This window comes from Solanum dulcamara, chromosome 3, assembly GCF_947179165.1.
Source record: "Solanum dulcamara chromosome 3, daSolDulc1.2, whole genome shotgun sequence".
Lineage (NCBI taxonomy): Eukaryota > Viridiplantae > Streptophyta > Magnoliopsida > Solanales > Solanaceae > Solanum > Solanum dulcamara.
This window is the reverse complement of record NC_077239.1, coordinates 27,502,014-27,521,865: the sequence shown is the minus strand read 5'-3', so window position 1 is coordinate 27,521,865 and position 19,852 is coordinate 27,502,014.

Genomic DNA, 19,852 nt, shown 5'->3' with positions numbered 1-19,852 from the left:
ATCAACCATAGAATGGTCTTAACAATCACCCAGTAGTAACAGAGCATCCTCCACCTAGACAACGACTTGAATTCATTATATGGAATAATTATGAGGTCAACTCTAACGCCATCAAAATAACTAGTGCCATTGTATTACCTCAATTGCTGGCTGGAACTAAGTTTAGCATCACAATAGACTAATTCAATGCTTCATAGTAGAGGACTGTTTACTGGCTTGGAATCCAAGGATCCGCACACCCATTTCAATAATGTGGTGTACATTTGCAAGAGCAGTGTTGGCGACCTAGAGCTCTAACCATGAATATCATCGGACTGCGTATTTTTCCATTATCCCTTACTGGCGAAGCTATAAAATGGTTGTCCGATCTTTCATACAACTCCATCACAACTTGAGATAAATTACACGAGGCATTCAACAAGAAGTATATTCCATTGTCAAAGAAGTTGAAACTAATAAACCGAATCAACAATTTTCAATAGATACCCGGAGTGTCAATTAGTGGAGATTGGGAAAGATTTATAAAGTATATACGAAGTATTCCAGATTATAGAATAGTCAATAAGTCACTTATTGGGTAATTCTACCACGCACTTGATGATAATGAAAAATCCAATGCAGCCACCATCATTGGTGGAGCATTCTTGGCCAACACTTTTTAAGAGGCTGTGGAGAGACTTGATCGTGTTCGCCAAGACAAACCAAGCTTGGAGCACTAAGGACATTGAAACTCAAAAAGCTCTTTTACTATTAGCATAAATCAAGGTTCCAAAATACCAAAAACTTGGGACTAGAGAAAATCAATGTAATCGAACATCAAGGTAGGGCTCCAAGTCATGATGCTTATGGTTATGAAGAAGACGCAAAATATGTGAATGATCAAGCAGGAAGTATTTGGACTAACTCCCACGCATCCAATCATGATGCTTGGCAGCAAGGTTAAGTAAATCTAGGTCGGAACTATAACAATTTCAATTAAGAAGGACATTACAAATGCGACAACAACTAAAATCATGAAGGAACTACAATTGCGAGAAAAACTACAATGGGAATAGATACAATGATAGCAACTGTTGGCAAGACAAAGAAGGCAATTGGATAAGGAGAGAGACCAATAAGATTGGTGCATACATCCCACTTGGAAATTGATATAGGGGATCTAGACTTTCAAGAATTGAAGACATGATGACAAACATAATGAAAAAGTATGATGCAACAGAGGATAATCTTAAGGAGATATGCAATGATCTTTTCAAAATAAATCAAAAATTTGAGTCACACCCTACATCCATAAAGTTTATTGAGCAAAAATTTGGGCAGATTTCATCGTCTTTGAATACACACCAGAGAGGAACTTTTCAAAGTAATACAATTCAAAATACAAAGAACGAAGGGTAATGCATGGTTATGACCATCCGAAGTGGCATCTAAATGGTGGAACCTCCAATTCCAGAACTTATGAATGATACACACGACTCCATTATTAGTGAGCATGAAACATAGAGCAAACCCGAAGAAGAAATAGTGGGTGACAAGCTAAGCACTAAACAACCTGATAAAGGAGATACTAAACATGAGGAGAAGGCTAGCAAAGAGAAAGAATCTACTCAAACTATAATTCCAATTCCACAACCTCTTCCACCATTTCCACAAAGATTGAAAAAGAAAGCCAAAGATGGGAAATTTCTTAAGTTTATATCCATGTTGAAACAACTTTTAATGAATGTTACTTTGATAGAGGTCCTAGAACAAATGTCTGGATATGCCAAGTTTATGAAGGATCTTGTCACAAATAAGATAGTGGTGAGCTTTGAACAGGATGACAACTTGCATCATTGTAGCACAATAGCTAGTCGCATACTTGTACAAAAAAAAAGAATCCCGAAGAATTCACCATACCATGTACCATAGGGGTATTCAACTTTTCAAAGGTGTTATGCGACTTGGGTGCTAGTATTAACTCGATGACGCTAGTACTATTTTAATAGCTGGGCTTAGGATCCCCTAAATCAATGTCAATGCGGCTCTTGATGACAGATTGTACTGAAAAAGCCCGTGGGCATTATTTATGATGTTCTAGTGCAGGTTGAATCATTTGTATTCCATACTGACTTTGTCATTCAAGATTGTGAGGTAGACTTTGATGTTCCTATCATTCTGGGAAGACCATTCTTGGAATCTAGACGTGCTTTGGTGGATACTAAAATGGGCCAACTAAAGTTTCAACTAAATAATGAAGAAGTGGTTTTTGACGTATGCCGAGCAATAAAGCATCACAATGAGCTATAAGTAGTGTTTAGGATTGATGATTTTGATGATGTGCCATTGAAAATACCTATTGAGGAGAGATTGGGTCTTGAAGCTCTAGCTGTTGTCATCATGAACTTTGATAAAGATCACATCAGGGAGTATAATGAAATAGTTTGTGCAATAAACGGCCTTGGTACTTTTAACCAAACACCAAGTAAACTTGACTTAGACTTAAAGAAAAGAGCAACCCCGTCTACTAAACCATCCATCAAGGAACCTCTAACTTTAGAACTCAAAGCGCGGCCATCCCACTTGTAATATGCATTCTTCGGGCCCAACAATGCCCTGCTGGTCATCATAGATGCTGATCTTCACTAAAAGCATGTGAAAGCTCTTACATCTGTCTTGAGGTAATTCAAAATGGCAATATGATGGTCTATAGTTGACATCATTGGCATTCTACCTGACTTCAAACCAAGCATTGAAAACCAAAGACATCTCAACCCACCTATGGAAGAGGTAGTTAAAAAGAAGATCATCAAGTGGTTAGATGCTGGAGTTGTTTACCCAATTCCAAATAGTAGTTGGTAAGTCCTATCTAAAGTGTACCAAAGAAAAGTGGTATTAATGTGGTGCCAAATGCACAGAATGAGCTAATTTCTATAAGGTCTATCACTGGTTGGAGGGTGTGCATGGATTACCACAAGCTAAACTCATGGATAGAAAAAGATCACTTTCCAATGCTTTTCATGAATCAGATGTTGGGCCGTCTTGCTTGCAAAGGATGATACTATTTTCTTGATGATTATTCGAGTTACAACTAGATTTCTATTGCACCAGAATACCATGAAAAGACCACCTTCACATATTTATATACGATATTCACCTTCAAAAGAATGTTATTCGGATTATATAAAGCACCGGTGACCTTTCAATATTGTATGATGTCTATCTTTTCAGAAATGGTGAAGGATACAATTAAAGTTTTCATAGATGAGTTTTCTGTGGTTGGAGATTTATTCGATGATTGCTTAGATCATCTCCATAATGTACTCCAAAGGTGTGAAGAGTGAAACTTTATGCTCAATTAGGAGATGTATCACTTCATGGTAAAATAGGGCATAGTACTGGGCCATAAGATCGCTAGCAAAATCATAGCATTGGATCACACAAAGATTGAGGTAATCAAAAAGTTTCCCCCTCCCATCTTTGTTAAAGGCATTAGAAGCTTTTTCGGACATGCCAATTTTTGTTGCTGATTCATCAAAGACTTATCCATAATAGCACATCCATTATGCAAATTGCTTGAGAAGGAGATGAAATTCATTGATGAGGCCTATCTAAAAGATTTTGAGGAGTTGAAACAAAGGCTAGTATCAGCTCCTATCATTATTTCACTAGATTGGGAGCAACCATTTGAGGTCATGTATGATGCAAGTGGAATAGCACTTAGCGTAGTATTGGGAAAAAGGAGTTAGAAGATTCTACATCCAATATACTATACTAGAATGACCCTTAATATTGCTTAAAGAAATTACACCATAGCTGAACAAGAGTTTCTTGCTGTAGTATTTGCTTTTGAGAAGTTTAAGTCCTACTTGATTGATACCAAAGTCACTGTATACACCGATCATGCCGCGTTGAGATACCCTATGGAAAAGAAGGACACTTAGCTAAGACTAATTCGTTAGGTATTATTATTGCAAGAGTTTGATTTTGAAGTGAAAGACTTAAAGGGGACTGAAAACCAGGTTGCTGACTATCTTTATAGGCTTGAAGAAAAAGCAATGTTAAAGTTGAAAGATGGAGTTGAGATAGATGTCAACTTTCTGGATGAATAAGTATTGGCAGTATGACAGGACTTGATTCCATGGTTTACGATGTTGCTAAGTACTTGGGAAGAGATTTAGTGCTGTTCGAATTGAATGTTCACCAATGCCATAAGTTCATGTCTGATGTGAAGAAGTTCTTTTGGGAAGAACCATATTTGTTGTGTGTTTGTGCTAATGGATTTATTCATCGCTACGTACCCAAAGTTAAGATGATAATTATTTTAAAGGCATGCCATTCGTCACCTGTTGAAGGTCATCATAGTGGTATCTGGACAACTTACAAAATTCTATAATGTGGGTACTACTGGTAAACAATTTATCAAGACGCTTATGAATTTGCCAAGTCTTGTGACCATTGTCAAAGGGAAGGAGGAATTTCAAAGAAACATTAACTCCCACTCACTCCAATTCTAGTCATTGAACTGTTCTATGTATGGGGAATTGAATTCATAGGCCTTTTCTTGAGTTTGAGTGGAATAAAGTACATCCTTGTTGTGGTTGACTATGTATATAAATAGGTAGAAGCTATCACACTTCGCAAAAATAAACAAGGAGTGTCACCACCTTTCTCAAGTGAAATATCTTCTCAAATTTGGTACACCAAGGGCAATAATCAGAGATGGAGGTTTCCATTTTTGCTATCTATTTTCAAAGCATTGCTTGAGAAGTATGGGGTTTGACATAGTATTGAAACTCCTTATAATCCATAAAATAGTGGACAAGTTGAGGTCTCTAATAGCAAAATCAAGCAAATACTTGAAAAGACGGTGAGTACAAATAGGAAAGACTGGAAAAAGGAGCTCGATGACGATCTATGTCATTTCAAGACTCCTATAGGTATGTCACCTTATCAAATTGTCTTTGGAAAATCTTGCCATTTACCCTTAGAGTTGGAACACAAAGCTATGTGGGTATTGAAAAAGTTGAATATGGGTTGGGACACCGAATCAAAGCAAAGGATGAATCAAATCAATGAGTTGGATGACTTCCGCCTAAATGTATATGAGAGTGAAGCCATATAAAAAGATCGAATAAAGAATTTCCCCGACTAAAAGATTGAATAGCGAACATTTGTACCTGGAGACTTAGTCCTTCTTTTCAATTCAATGATGCATTTTTTCCTGGCAAACTCAAGTCAAAGTGGTTAGGACTACTCCAAGTGAGTCAAATGTTTGCACATGGTGCGGTTGATCTAGAAAAGAAGGATGGAATGAAGTTCAAAGTCAATGGTCAAAGAATCAAAGCATACATGGGCACAGAGTATGAGACCAAAACTGTGGAAGTATGGAAGCTTAGTGAAATCTGAGTAACTAGGCTAATTTGAGTCGTTCCACTAGGCAAATCTTCATTGTGCCGCGACGTTAAATCAAGTGCTACTTAGAAGGCATCCGAAGCTATTTTTTTATTCATTTAGTTTATTTTGTTTTGTCTCTTTTTATTCTTACTTGTTAGTTTTCAGGATAGTATAGACTTTGTTAGGGCCCGTGTCAAAGTACGTGCCCATGATAAAATAAAAATACTGGAAATTGAAAAGGAATTAGAGAGGCATATGAGTCATATTTATGGGTCATAGAATTTTCTACAGCTCATAAACTCAACTCGTCAACTTTAATCTGTCGGACATGAAGCAGCTTTAAGTCCATGAGTGTACTCTATGGCTCATAGCCTACACTCGTGGACTCTAGGTATGTTCTCTTTCATTAGCCTAAGTGTTTAGACAATTTATGATGCTAGTTTATGACTCCTAATATATATTATGACTCATAACTAGCCATTTTCGCAGACTTCGTAAGGTAACCAAATCGACCCACGATAAATGAAATAAAAGGGAGGATGTTAAAAAATCACCTCCATTTTTACTATACACCAAAAGACCCCTATTCATCTTCCTCTCAAAACAACTTCTCCAATTCCATCTTCACAATCACCCCAAACCATTGAACCCTAATCAGTCAAAAGCCCATTACCCTAAGTCCCTAGTGCCTCATAGTACCAGCCCAAAATTTAAACTCTAAAGATTCAATCATCAATAGTGTTAAGTTGATCTCCCCATGCTATTACATTTAGAATATGCTTTACTCACACTCCATAATGTAATGGGGCTGAAGGAACACATATTAAGAAATTAGGTGTTTTGAGATTTTGAGATTAACTTATTGCACTGCTTTGTTAATTAGGGAACTAGAAATTTATTTAATTTAAGGGAAAAATCAATAAATTGATGAATGGATGGGGTTATTGAACTTGTTGTTGTGCTACCTTTGTAAGGGAATCACTAAACTTGAAGATTTTTCACTAGGGGGTTTTCTACGAGTTGTAGGTGATTCTACAAGTCATAGTTACCCCTCGTAAATGAGACCTCAAGATGAGTGGTTAAAGCCTCACAAGTAATGAACATTACGAGTGTAATTATGAGTCAGAGAATCTTCAACGGGTCGTCAATTGTACTCATCAATTTAAAATATCAATTCTAGTACCTTAGTGTTTGGACACTTAACTTGTATGTGTACATCCTACAAGTCGTAGACTTTTCTATGGATCATAAGGTTGCCCCATACAAGTCAAGTACCTAAAAATAAGGGAATAAAGGTAGAGTCTACAAATAAACTTACGATCCGCAAAAACATCTATGAATCATATAGTCAATTTGTAGACAAGATTCAGAGTGTTAAAAATTATAGGCCTGATTCTAAGAGTTGGGCTTGTCTACGACTCGTAAACACCCACTCGTAGAACCAAAAATCTCAGAGTTTTAGTTAAATTGTTCTTCTTTCTTGATTTTTGTTTATGTACGCAGGTGTACTAACTCTTCCTCCGCATGTAATAATGCCTCCTAAATGAACACCGAAGAAGAATGGTGGAAAGAAAAAGATTTTGTCATGACCCAATCCCATATGTCTTGACTGGGGTTCAACCTTGACCCCTATATATGTAACTTTCAAATATAACCAAAACCCCAATAGGTCAAAACTTTTTCATCATGAAAGAGAATACAAGACGACAAGGCTGCCAAAATAAAAACATTCACAATGTGCCGTATAAGCACAACCGAAATAACCTCATGAAAAGCCCACACATACATGTCTACAGATTTCTAAGAATAGTACGATAACATATGGTGGGACAGGGCCCCCACTGCACCCCTGAATAAGCAAATACATATATACATCGGAGGACTAGTAAAAAAAACTAGGCTCCGGAATAGTGGATCACCTCCAATCATAGGTGAGCGGAAATCCAGAACTGGCGGATCTCTGAACTGAACATCTGTACCTGCGGGCATGAAATGCAGCCCCCCGAAGAAAGAGGGGTCAGTACGATACATGTACTGAGTATATAAAATACATTACTGAGATAACAACTGAAACAGCGATGCAGGAAATCAAGTATAGCATTTAATAGGGTACTGTACCTACACCTCATAAAATAAATTCCTGTATACCAATATCACGTACCATATCTGTCCCACTCGGGGACTCAGTATCACAAATATATCATCTATCACGATAGGCATATACACATTATTAGCATTGTGGAACGTACAACCCGATCCATATATATAGCAAGCACATGCCGAGGAATGATAGCCCGATCCATATATCATGTAATAATGCCGAGGAACGACGGCCTGATTCATATATCTCATTATAATGCCGAGGTACGATGGCCCAATCCATACCTCATATATTAGGGTCGAGGAATGACAGCCCGATCCGTATACATGCATATCATATAATAATGTCGAGAAACAATGGCCCGATCCACATATCACCTAACAATGCATATACGTGCCTGTAAGACTTGGCAACATGTCAAACATCCCTCAAGTATCCCCATAAAACATGTTCCAGAGCCCTTATGTATAGGAGCTTACACATCCATCATTATTCAGCCTATAGAAGGATCGAGGGTCGTAGTTCAACTTTTAAGACCCTGATTATTCAAAAGTGAGTACAAGTCATGAGTCACATCCAGATCCTGTACATGGAACTGTATCTAACTCATATCATACATCATTTTCACTTACATTAAGGCATTTCAAGAAAAGGAAGAGATAGGCTTCACGTGTATTACTTGTTATCACGTAAAAGGCTTACAAGACCATAACTCAACCAGCGCGGGAGTTCTAACATCAAGAAGTGAATAAGATTAATGAATCATGCTCGGGGTTCTAAGAATGTGACTATCTCCACATTACATATACCAACCACTTATGGCTAAGACATGCCAAAAGAAAAGAAGATAAGCTTTACATACTTATGCCAAAAATCTGCAAAAGAAAGCTTCACATACCTCGTATGGACTTCTCTCAATCATGTCCACGTCGTCGTCCTCCGAACCTATTTAACATGGAAGAAATGCGAGTATTAACAACCTTAAATTTTTAGTGCCCTCAGTTGCATCTTAGTATTCATGGAACCTATTTCCTTATTGGTCTCCTCGACTAGTTCTTTAATTAGTTAAGGCGTTAACAAAAATTGGGCAGCACCTCCCCTATAAAGTTCCCTATCCGAATTTCCAATTACATCCCTAATCACTACAACCAACCAACAACAACATCCTGCAGCATATATACACCTAAAACATGGCGATATCACACAACACAAGCTCCAAATAACCTGATGAAAATTACGACACCAAAATAGGGTTTCTAGTCTTTACTTCGCAAGCCATTATTTATACGAAATGAGGGGCCGTGTGGTTGCTACTAGCAGCACCTACACAACATTTATAACACTTTTAGGACCTTCAACAAGTACCCAAATACCTGCAGCAGTACACCACAAGCACAACACTTTACTTCGACGACAATTCAACTATAGCGACTCCAATTTAGTTTGTTTCGAACGTCAAGCATTTCTATGATGTTTTCACATTTCCAGCCACTTAAACAACATATAATACACTTCATAAAAACACCATAAACCCCACATTGAAAGGAATGCCCTTACTTTAACCTAAACTCGTCAAACTCGCCAAAATTATCAAAACGTGGATTCTGGACAGCCTACTGTCTTGTATTGTCGCTTAGTTTCGAAGGGGTAATTGAGGGAAAAAGGATTTTTGTCCTCAATGAAAGTTGTAGACACGTGTCTTAGGGTCGCAAAAAATTTTGAATCACCCCTACAACAATATTTTACAAAACGATATGCCTCAAATACCAACAGCAGTCCTTGTAGAATTTTTAAAACGAACCCTGGGCAGCACCTCACCTATACTTACTCATCCTTTTTCGAGAAGATAAAAGCAGAACTAGGTTTTAGAGTCTAAGTAAAAGTTATATCCCTATGAAATATCTTTCCAAAACATCTTGAATCACTTGAAACGAAGCCTTACACAAGGAGTTATACTCGTTTTACTAACAACAGTATCCTTTAAAAATGGGTTTGTTAACAAGAACAGAAACCTCCTCGTTGCCCCAAATTGAAATTTTTCATTATTAAACACTGCTATATCACTGTAGGATATCTTAAATAATTAATTCATAGAATGAAATTGGGCCTTACCTTTTTGTTTTGGCCAACCCGTAGCTCCCTCCCTTGGCTTCTCTAGTTTTTCTCTCAACTCTCTCTATTTTTTCTATGTCTAAAATGAATATAAGATGATTTAGTCATCAAAGGGAACACATATATCCTTTCTTAGAAGTGACACATGTCATCCCATAAGGGTGACACGTGTCAAACTCTCATTGGGCCACTTCATCCATGCAACCTATTAGGGGCTGCCACGTGGCCATGTGGGACCCACCTCAAGTAGGGGTGTCACCTACTTGGTCCAAGTAGGTGCATCACCTACTTTCTTCCGAGTAGGTGCATCACCTACTTGCTTCCGAGTAGGTGCATCACCTACTTGCTTCCGAGTAGGTGTTACGCCTCCTTTCGCCTCTTTTATGGGTTCGTAATCTCATCTCACTTTAAGAGCCTATGTAATCCATGATACGTAAGCTTGACATGTACTCCAGTAGCTTAGTTATGTGAGACATCCAAGTCGGTAGCTTACGTAAGTACATTGAGTCCTACGACTCATTACTTAGCCTCCAACTCATTCCGAATTCTTTTAACCCTATTTGTAATCTTCACTCTTATGGGGTGTCACATCCTCCCTTCCTTAGACTTATTTGATAGCATGGTAGATAATCTAGATCACATTGCACTTTATATGAGACTTAATAAAATGTCCCAAGGTACGAAAGTACGGGGTATAACAGATTTCAAGGAAGGAAGACACAAAGATTTTAAAGAAACGGATAGAGGATGAAGCAACGAACTTCGACAATAATGGGTCTAAGGATGAACACTCTTTTGACTCTGAGACACCACTTGTTTGACGTCCTAAATTAAATTGCACCCAAAAAATTGTCCCAGTGCCAGAACCAATGGAGGCTCTTCTCTTCTTCATACGGAAGCAACATCTACACCCCTATTTTGACGAGGGGGATTCAGTTGAGGCTGGAGAGCGATGAAGAGTCCGTATCCCTATATGATTTAGGATCAGTATAGGAGGGAAAGTCAATGCCCTAGCATCCCTCCATGCCATTCTACATCAAAGGGGAACCAAAGAGATGGTGTGTCGAAGGTCTATTTGATTTTTACCAAATAGGGGCAAGAGAGAAATGATTCCCAGAATATGAGATGGCTCATTACTGAAGATCCTCAATAAGTTTCTTCGCCATAGATTAGAGTGGATGGATGAGCATCTGGGTAGTTACAGTAGTTCCATGGTATGCGATTTCTATGCCTCGTATGAGACAATGATCAAGAAAAATGCTCCATCCAAGGCAAAGGAGTTGGAGCAGCCGGTTCTATTGACCACACTAGTCAGAAATGTCCCAATAGATTTATTCGAGGACATAGTACGATGGGTTATCTACGTCTCAAACTTTCCAATGATAGGCCTAACAGCCAAGTTTGATCGCAAGATGAAGGTAGTACAGGATAAAAATACTATGAAGGATTTGGTGTAACGTGGTGAACTACTTAGATGGGTTGCAAGTTATATATCTGAGCATGGAATAGTTATGGATTGGGTATCACTCAACTCCAATTAAGAGAGAATCTTTAAACTTCGCAGCCAAGTTTTGGTGGGATATCGTCTGATACCAATCGAGTGGTGATTGTTTCTAGTTTGATGGATGGATATGAGGTTGATTTCTTCAACATCATTATCCCCAAAATACACTAGCGAGCCATAATCCCCTTTCCATGCCTTATGTTTACATTGTGTCGCGGGCCATAATCCTATTGATTGTAGGGGTTGACTCACAAATCAGAGTGAATAGGACATAAGATGTTGGGCTCATTTTGGGTGATACAAACCCCCTGTATTACATCATGCTCCGCATCCGAAGGTGAGGTTACGTGATTTTCAGAGCGTGCAACAACTTACCTAAGATGATATGGCACCTATTCTGGATAATAATACACCCTCCATGGAACTATATAAGGATAGCCGTACTGCCTCTATAGTCCCATCTACTAGTACGCTGCGTCCACAACCCACAATCTTGGTCACTATCTCAGCCAAAACACTTTATACCTTGATGCAAAAGCAGGCTCAAAAAGAGGCCAACTTGGACACTTGATTCAGTAGCTCAAACCATGGGTCTGAAAAGTTATCACAAAATTAGAGGAGCACTTGACAGCTAAGTCCAAGGATGCCTTCGCAGAGCGGGAGAGGTAGATTCATACTCTCATTGATGCCTTTAAGCATATAGTGAATGAGAGGCTACAGTCATCTTTGACTGTTGACATCGTTGTTGTTCGGACAGAGGTTGGATTAGTACTTGCTGAGGTCACATATTTAGCCACACCATCTCCTATACCGTTTGTTGTGATAGTTGTCTATCCACCGATGTTGTTTGATTTGTTTGATAATGATGAGTCAAAAGTGTCAAGAGATAAGAGACTTTATATTAATGATGACACTCCGGATATGGCTGAGGCTGGCTAGAGGAAGAAAAAGGAGCCAGGATCTAGAGGAGGCTACATAGGCATCTAGACTAATCAAGTGTCACGACCCGATATCTCAGGTCATGATGGCGCCTATTATACAACCCACTAGTAGGTAAGCCTACTCATATCCCGAAACTATAAATAATGGGATGTCAGGGTAGAATACCAACCAAACCACTAAAATAAATATAAAACAACAAAAACATAACTGAACAATGAAAATGACAAAATATATATAAATAAAAAGATCCCTCTCAGAATTTGAAAGTCACGTGTATAGAGCTACTACATAAAGAATACAAGTCCCAAAAGTGGACCATAGAAAAAAAACTATCTCAAAGTGCAAAAGATAGAAAAAATATATATATACAAATAGAGACGGGTAAATATAGAATGATGTGTGCTAACCCTCATCTCCGGTCATGACTGTAGCTAGCTCGACATCAATGCTGATAGTTATTACTGAGACCTATATCATGAAAACAGATGCAAAGTGTAGTCTGAGTACCAAAACAACAAGCACCTAATAGAAATCATAGGTTGACGGAGCAAGATAAGCAAAACTAAACTAAAATGCGAGAAAGTAATAATAACCAAAGGAATGACAAGAAGTAAATGTAGGTATGTACATGATCTTACAAACCACACAAATAGAGAGAAACTAGTAAAGTCAGTCGGGACTCCATAAACCCGATGGGTACGCTCGTCTACAAGTGTGAAGGTAACAACTAGAACAAACTCCTATAAGACTGACAGGAGCAAATATAGTTAAAGTAAAATGAACGGGTCCGATAAAGTTCCAACAATGCCATGAATTTTCTGAACTTGAACTGAACAATTTCCAAAGCCTGAAATTTTAACCCAAAGTTGAGAGTAACTAAGGACTTGAACCGAAAATTCATTAGAGGATCAGGGACCCGAATTGAGATTTGGAAGTAACCACAGACTTGAACTGGATGATAGATAATCGTGGGTTTGAACCATGGATAAAAACAACCCAGAATTGTATCTGGTAATACATAATTATGGGTTTGGACCACGTGTAAGACAGACCACATGATTAAATTGGGTAATAGTAGCTAAGGAGCTAGAACAAAGCAAGTAGGGTGCAATGAACTTAATCCGAGGCTTTAGAAAGGATGTGGGATCGAACCACAGCTAAGTGAGGAGCAACGGACTTGAACCATGGCTATGTAAAGGCGAAGGACTTGAAATGAGGCAATAATAGTAAGGTTAGGGTATAAACCCCGCTCGAAGGAGTGAATTAGCAGCTTGGCCCATAAATGTATGTAAGTTGGTCAGAATCAGGACCAGCGGCTAATCGATCATCATAAGAAGTACCCCCAAACTAAGTACCATCAATAAATCACTCCATCCCAAACCACATCCAACTAGAATCACCGAAAAGACTTACAAAACTAAGACCCAAATGATACGGGACTGATAGAAGAATAGGACATTATGGAAGTAAGGTTGAAAATATGATTTACTGCCTAACTAAACCTCAGACTGTCAGACTTAAGTCTTCTATATCAGTCTACAAGGATCTAAGCTATCCAAAAAAATGTAAGAGGAGTTCTAAGGCCCAACGACACCAAAATCGCTCAAGTCTAAGGAAACACTAGTCTAAGCCTAAACTAAGGCCAAACATGCTTCCAACATATATAAACCAAAGGCACAACATACATCATAGGGTAGGGGTAATCAACAATAACAGGAGTCATGCTTTATCCGTCTGATGCCCAAACCCAACAAAGCTCATACAAGATAGTATACAAGTGCCCAAACATGCTCAATCTAAAGGGAGGAAAACCGTAGCCTATTTATAAGATGACCATGCCTACTCTAACTCATGGAATCTAAGCTTTCCATTTTTGAATAGCCTCAGAACATTGCCACGTTGTTTGAAAACTATATTACAATGTTGTTACGGTAGTTTAGATGCTAAGTTTATGAATTTTAGACAGAGATCAATTTCAGGGTCTAAAATAGGAAATGTGAGATTCGTGTTCGAAACTCTGAAATTGACCCCAAAAAATAGTCAAGAACATCCCCAACCTAAAAAATTAAAGTAAAACACAGTACGGGGTTGGGAAATAAAATGAAATAAGAATGCAATGAAATTCTCACATTTCAAGCAAATAGAACAAATGTGGCAGCATTTACAACCCAGACAAAGCATCCTACAATGTTTCCTATGGAAAAAAATAAGAATCACTAAAAATGGAGCTAAAACGACCAAGAAATAATCCTCCAAAATTCATTAAAATTCCAACTCAAAAATAATAATGGTAGTACCTATATTAGCGAATTTACCTCAGTTGAAACTCCTAATCAAGTTTCTGAGCTAAACAATGGATTCCCTACGCAATTTCCTTGAACTTAGACACTTGAATTGCCAAAATTGGATTTATATAGAACAAGAAATAATTTCTCCAAGTTCTTCCAAAATTCACTCCGATAATGGACAATGCAACAACTAGAATCAAGATTTAACCTCAATAGAATGCCTCAAATCAGTTTTGAGCTCCCCAATGCATTCTCCTAAAAAAACCTCACAAGTTTGCCTTTTGAATCACCAAATTTGGAGCTCTATAGCTCAAAATATGGGATCTTGAAGTGGGAGAAAAACCCAAAAATGGGGTTTTTATGCTTGCACCAAAAACTGTTGCACCTCTTTTGGCAAAAGTTCAAAATCTCCGATGAGGTGCTAGGGATTCGTTCAAAACCCCGTACACAAAAATGAGATATGCTACCCCACTAAATTCGACATTTTGAACTCAATGACGCATTCAAAATTCCCATAGGATGTCATTTTAATGAAGGTAGGTCCTACACCCAAGTGTTATTTTAAGCTAAATTCTAAAACAGACCTCGAAATTAGATCAAAAGCCTCGAAAAGCGAACAAAGGGTTGTTCTAGACAAAACTAGATATTTCAAAACTAACTGCGCTATTAAAATTTTCATTTGAGCGCGTATTTAAGAATTTTGAGCAAAGTCAATCATAGTCTAGCTTTCAAAGTCAAAAGTATCAAATGGCCCCAAACTCATATTGATTGTCTAGATACACATGCCGACAAATGCTATCAATCTAATTTGGCCATTTTGGAGCTGAATGAACTATTAGAATTTGAATTTGTGGTCTCTTTGACCTGAAACTCAAGAAGTCCCACGTAATCCAAATTAGACCTTCAAAATACCAAAATAAGCTCAAGACCTCTAGACCAAAAACCATCCCTTTAATCTAATGGAGTCGTCAGAATTTCATTCCAAGCATTGAAATTCTGAAAGTTGACCAAAGTCAAAATTTTGCCTAAAATTCCTCACATTCCCAATTCAAGACTTCAAATTTTTATTACAACTCAACAACTGATTCCGTAAACTCACCTAGACCAATTTCCACATTTTAAAGTTGTTGGAATGGACGGTATTCCATTCTGAGTCCTATAGCTCCAGTTGACCCTAAGTACCACTTTTAAACACTTAAAGCTTAGGAAAACTCAAAATTTCAAACACTCAACTTTTTATAGGATTTTCTAAAAACCAGCACCCAGTACCAATCAGAAATGACTAGGGGCAACTAAAGGAAGAGGTAAAATTATCATTTGACAAAAAAATCCAAAAAGCACCTTCAAGGTCATTACATCATCCATTACTGAAAGAACTTTCATCCGCGAAAGTAAAAGTACAGTCATAGCCTAGAGGCATGAAAGGACAAGAGTTTTGGTCCCGCAGGCTTTGCCATACACTCAGACACCCTCTCGGGTCGAACAACTCCATCACAAAACATAGGCTGAGAGGAAATCCTCAAATTTACTTCCAACTCAAAAAAGCCCCTATATCCCTTTTTGGGCTCCAACTCACGATCACTTACGTCGAACTTGGCTAAAAACATAAGATTCCTCTAAGTAAGACCAAACTACACCGAAACCATCAAAATAATCAATACAGAACAATGGTTGATCCAACTTAACTCAAAATTCCCAATACTTTCCTTAAGCTCCAAATCTATTTTCTTCTAGCCACAAAGGGCATTTTGCTAACCCTTCGCTATCCTAAAAAGCTCTAACATCATCTAAAACTTTCCTACACCAATCCCCGAAGTAATTACTTACTCTATCTGAACATCAGGGGAAGACAACAACCAAAACAAGGAGAAAACCTAAGAAAGCCCTAAATCTTAATCCCAACTTGAAAAACCAAGAACCCAATATAAAACTCACCTTATGGAACTAAACACTCCGGTCCAAAGGATGAATTTACCGCACAAAGGATAAGACCGCTCTGATTCCTGCTCTGCCAACTTACTCCTATCATAGGAACTTCCGAAACACCGGCACTAGGTCCCCACATATCACTCTGCTACCTTATGCCTGAGCCAATAATCCTATTACAAGGAAACCTAGACAAAAGGCAACACACAAACATGGAAAACCAATCGGTAATAGTCCAGGGGCATCAACTTCAACTCATAACACCGCAATCTACCATATACGATAAAGATAGACCTCACATCCTGAACAAATTTAGAATCACAGATTCCATGAATTACTTTGACCCCATCCTATAGATAAATTTTCTAATCAATTTCCCAACTTCAAACTTAGACAGTATCTGAAGCCAACCACAAACACCACTGCTACAACACTAACAACCAACCTAAACCTTGAGAGCTACCATTAAATTTGAAATTCCATGACTGGCATAAACAAACCAACCAGGTTGGTAAAAGAGAGTAAACCTCAACTCCGTAGCTTAAGGATTGAAAATACCAATATGGCATAGAGAGGAATCGATAAGTAGAATCTACCACAACTCTGTCACAATCTAACCCCATAGGCTGCGACTGGGGTTCGACCTGGACTCCTGTGTACCTATTTGTCGACTATAATCAAATTGGACTATGTATAACATGATACTACTCACAAAAACCTCAATAGATTAAAACATTTTTATGTTCATATAGCCTTCTAGATATAGGAACTAAACACATGAACCCAGTAGGCGATAAAATATTCATACACGTGTAGCCTCTTTCATTTGCATCATGTCATGAAAGAGAAAGCCAGCCGACAAGGCTGCCACAACATAATAACTTTTACAACACATTGCATAGGCATAACCAAAATAAACTCCTAAACAACCTACACACATATGTCTACAGACCTCTAAGAATAGGAATGATATCATATGGCAGGATAGGGCCCCCGCCGTACCCCTGCATAAACAAATATATACATAATAGGACTAGTACCCAAAAGCTAGGCTCCAAAATAGTGGAGCACTTCCAACATAGCTGAGCAGAAATCCTAAGCTGGCGGATCTCCGAAATGAACATCTATACCTGCGGGTATGAAACACATTCCCCCAGAGAAAGGAGGGTCAGTACGATACATGTACTGAGCATATAAGCATACATAACTGAGATAACAACTGAAACAGGGATGCAAGAAACCAAGTATAGCAATTAATAGGGTATTGTACCTGCATCTCATAAAATAAAGTCATGTATACCATTATCATGTACCGTATCTGGCCCGCTCGGGGACTCGGTATTACAAACACATTATCTATCATGATAGGCATATACATATTATTAGCACTGTGGGACGTACATCCCGATTCATGTATACAGGAAGCACATGCTGAGGAATGATGACCTGATCCATATGTTATATGATAATGCCGAGGTACGATGGCCCGATCCATATATTACATAATAATGCCAAGGTAAGATGGCCCGATATGTATAATGCATAATAATGCCGAGGTACGACGACCCGATCCATATAATGCATAATCTATAGTGGAATGTACGACCCGATCCTTACATAGCAAAATGTGCCGAGGTACGTCTGGCCCAATCCATATATATATCATAATGCATATACATGCACGCAAAACTCTGTAACATATCAAACATCCCTTAGATATCATCATAAAGCATGTTCAAGAGCCCCTAGGTATAGGAGCTTACATATCCCAACACTATTCAACCTATAGGAGGCTCAAGGGTCGTAGTTCAACTACTTCAAGGCCCTTATCATTCAAAAGTGGATACAAGTCATGAGTTACATCCAGAATCTATAAATGGGTCTATATCCTAATCCATGTCCTATAGAACATTTAGTCTAGTCTTTCTAGAAGCAGGAAAAGACAAGCTTTACATACACCACTTCCTATCACATGGAAAACTTGAAAAGTAATGACTCAACTTGTTATAGGAGTTTTAATCAGTAGGAAGTGAACAAGAGTCTTAACGCACCCTCAGAGTTTTAAGAGTGGAATAACTTAAAACTTCATATACACAATACTTACATCTAAGTCAGGACAAAAGAGAGGAAGAATAACTTTACATACACTACTTCTCAGCATAAAGAAGACTTGAGGAATGAAATCTTAACTACTTTAAGAGTCTTAACATTCAACTGCGAACACGAATTATGAATCATGAACCATGTTCAGAGCTCATGAATAGAGTTACCCCAACCTTCATACACATATCACTTGTCACTTAGATCTAACACATGCCCAAAAGAAAGAACAGATAGGCTTTACATATTTATACCAAAACATGCCAAAAGAAGGAATAACTTTACATACTTATGCTAAAAACATGTCAAAAGAAAGCTTCACATACCTCTTATGAGTTACTCTTTATCCCGTTCGCCTCGTCGTCCTTTGAACCTATTCAAAATGAAAGTAATACGAATATCAACCACTCTTAACTTTCCAGCATCTTAGGTTGCACCTTAGTATTCATGGAACCTATTTCTTTGTTCGTCTCCTCAACTAGTTCATTAATTAGTTAAGGCGTTAACGAAAAGTGGGCAGCACCTCCCCTATAATTTGCCTTATCCAAATTTCCAATTAGCTCCTTAAACACTACTGCCAACCAACAACAACAACCTGCAACATATTATTAAGCAATTCACACCAACAATATATAACATAAGCTCCAAACGACTCGCTCAAAATTACGATATCAAAATAGGGTGTCTAGCCTTTATTTTGTAACACCTTTAATTATACGAAAAAAGGGGCCGTGTGGCTTCAACCAGAAGCACCCCTACCCATTTTAGAACACATTTAGGCCCTACAACAACACGCCACACCCTGCAGCAGCACCTCACACGAACAACACTATACTTCGACGACAATTCAACTATAATGACTATAATTTAGTTTATTTCGAACATCAAGCATCTCTATGATGTTTTCACATTTACAGCTACTTAAACAACATATTATACACTTCTTAGAAACATAAAAATCTCCAAATTGAAGGGAATGACCTGACCTTATTCAAAACTTGTCAAAACTAGCCTCGGAAGTTCCTTAGCATGCTGAAAATTAGCGGACTGTTTGGGGCTGTTTGTGTCACGTTTTTGCTGCCCCAAATAGATGTTGTTAATTATTAAACACCGCTATATCACCCTAGAATACCTTAAATAATTAATTCATGAAACAAAATCGGAAGACTCACTTTCAAAGGCCAAACCCGTAGCCCTCTCTCCTTGACTCTCTAGGTTTTCTCTTTAATCTTCTCTAAGTTTTCCAAGTGTAGAACTGAAAATATGGTTCGGTAGGCATCGTAATATACATATATACACCTCCAAGTAGTCGAGGAACACCGTAGATAATTAATTCATGGAGAAAAAAATTGGAAACTTACCTTAGTTTCTCTTAAACCGTGGCTTCTCTCTTTTGTCTCTATGTTTTTCCTATCTTATGTTTGCAAAAGATTTGGATGAAGAATGAGTTAATAGTCATCATAAGACATATATATGTACCTATTTAGAAGGTTCGGTAGGCAT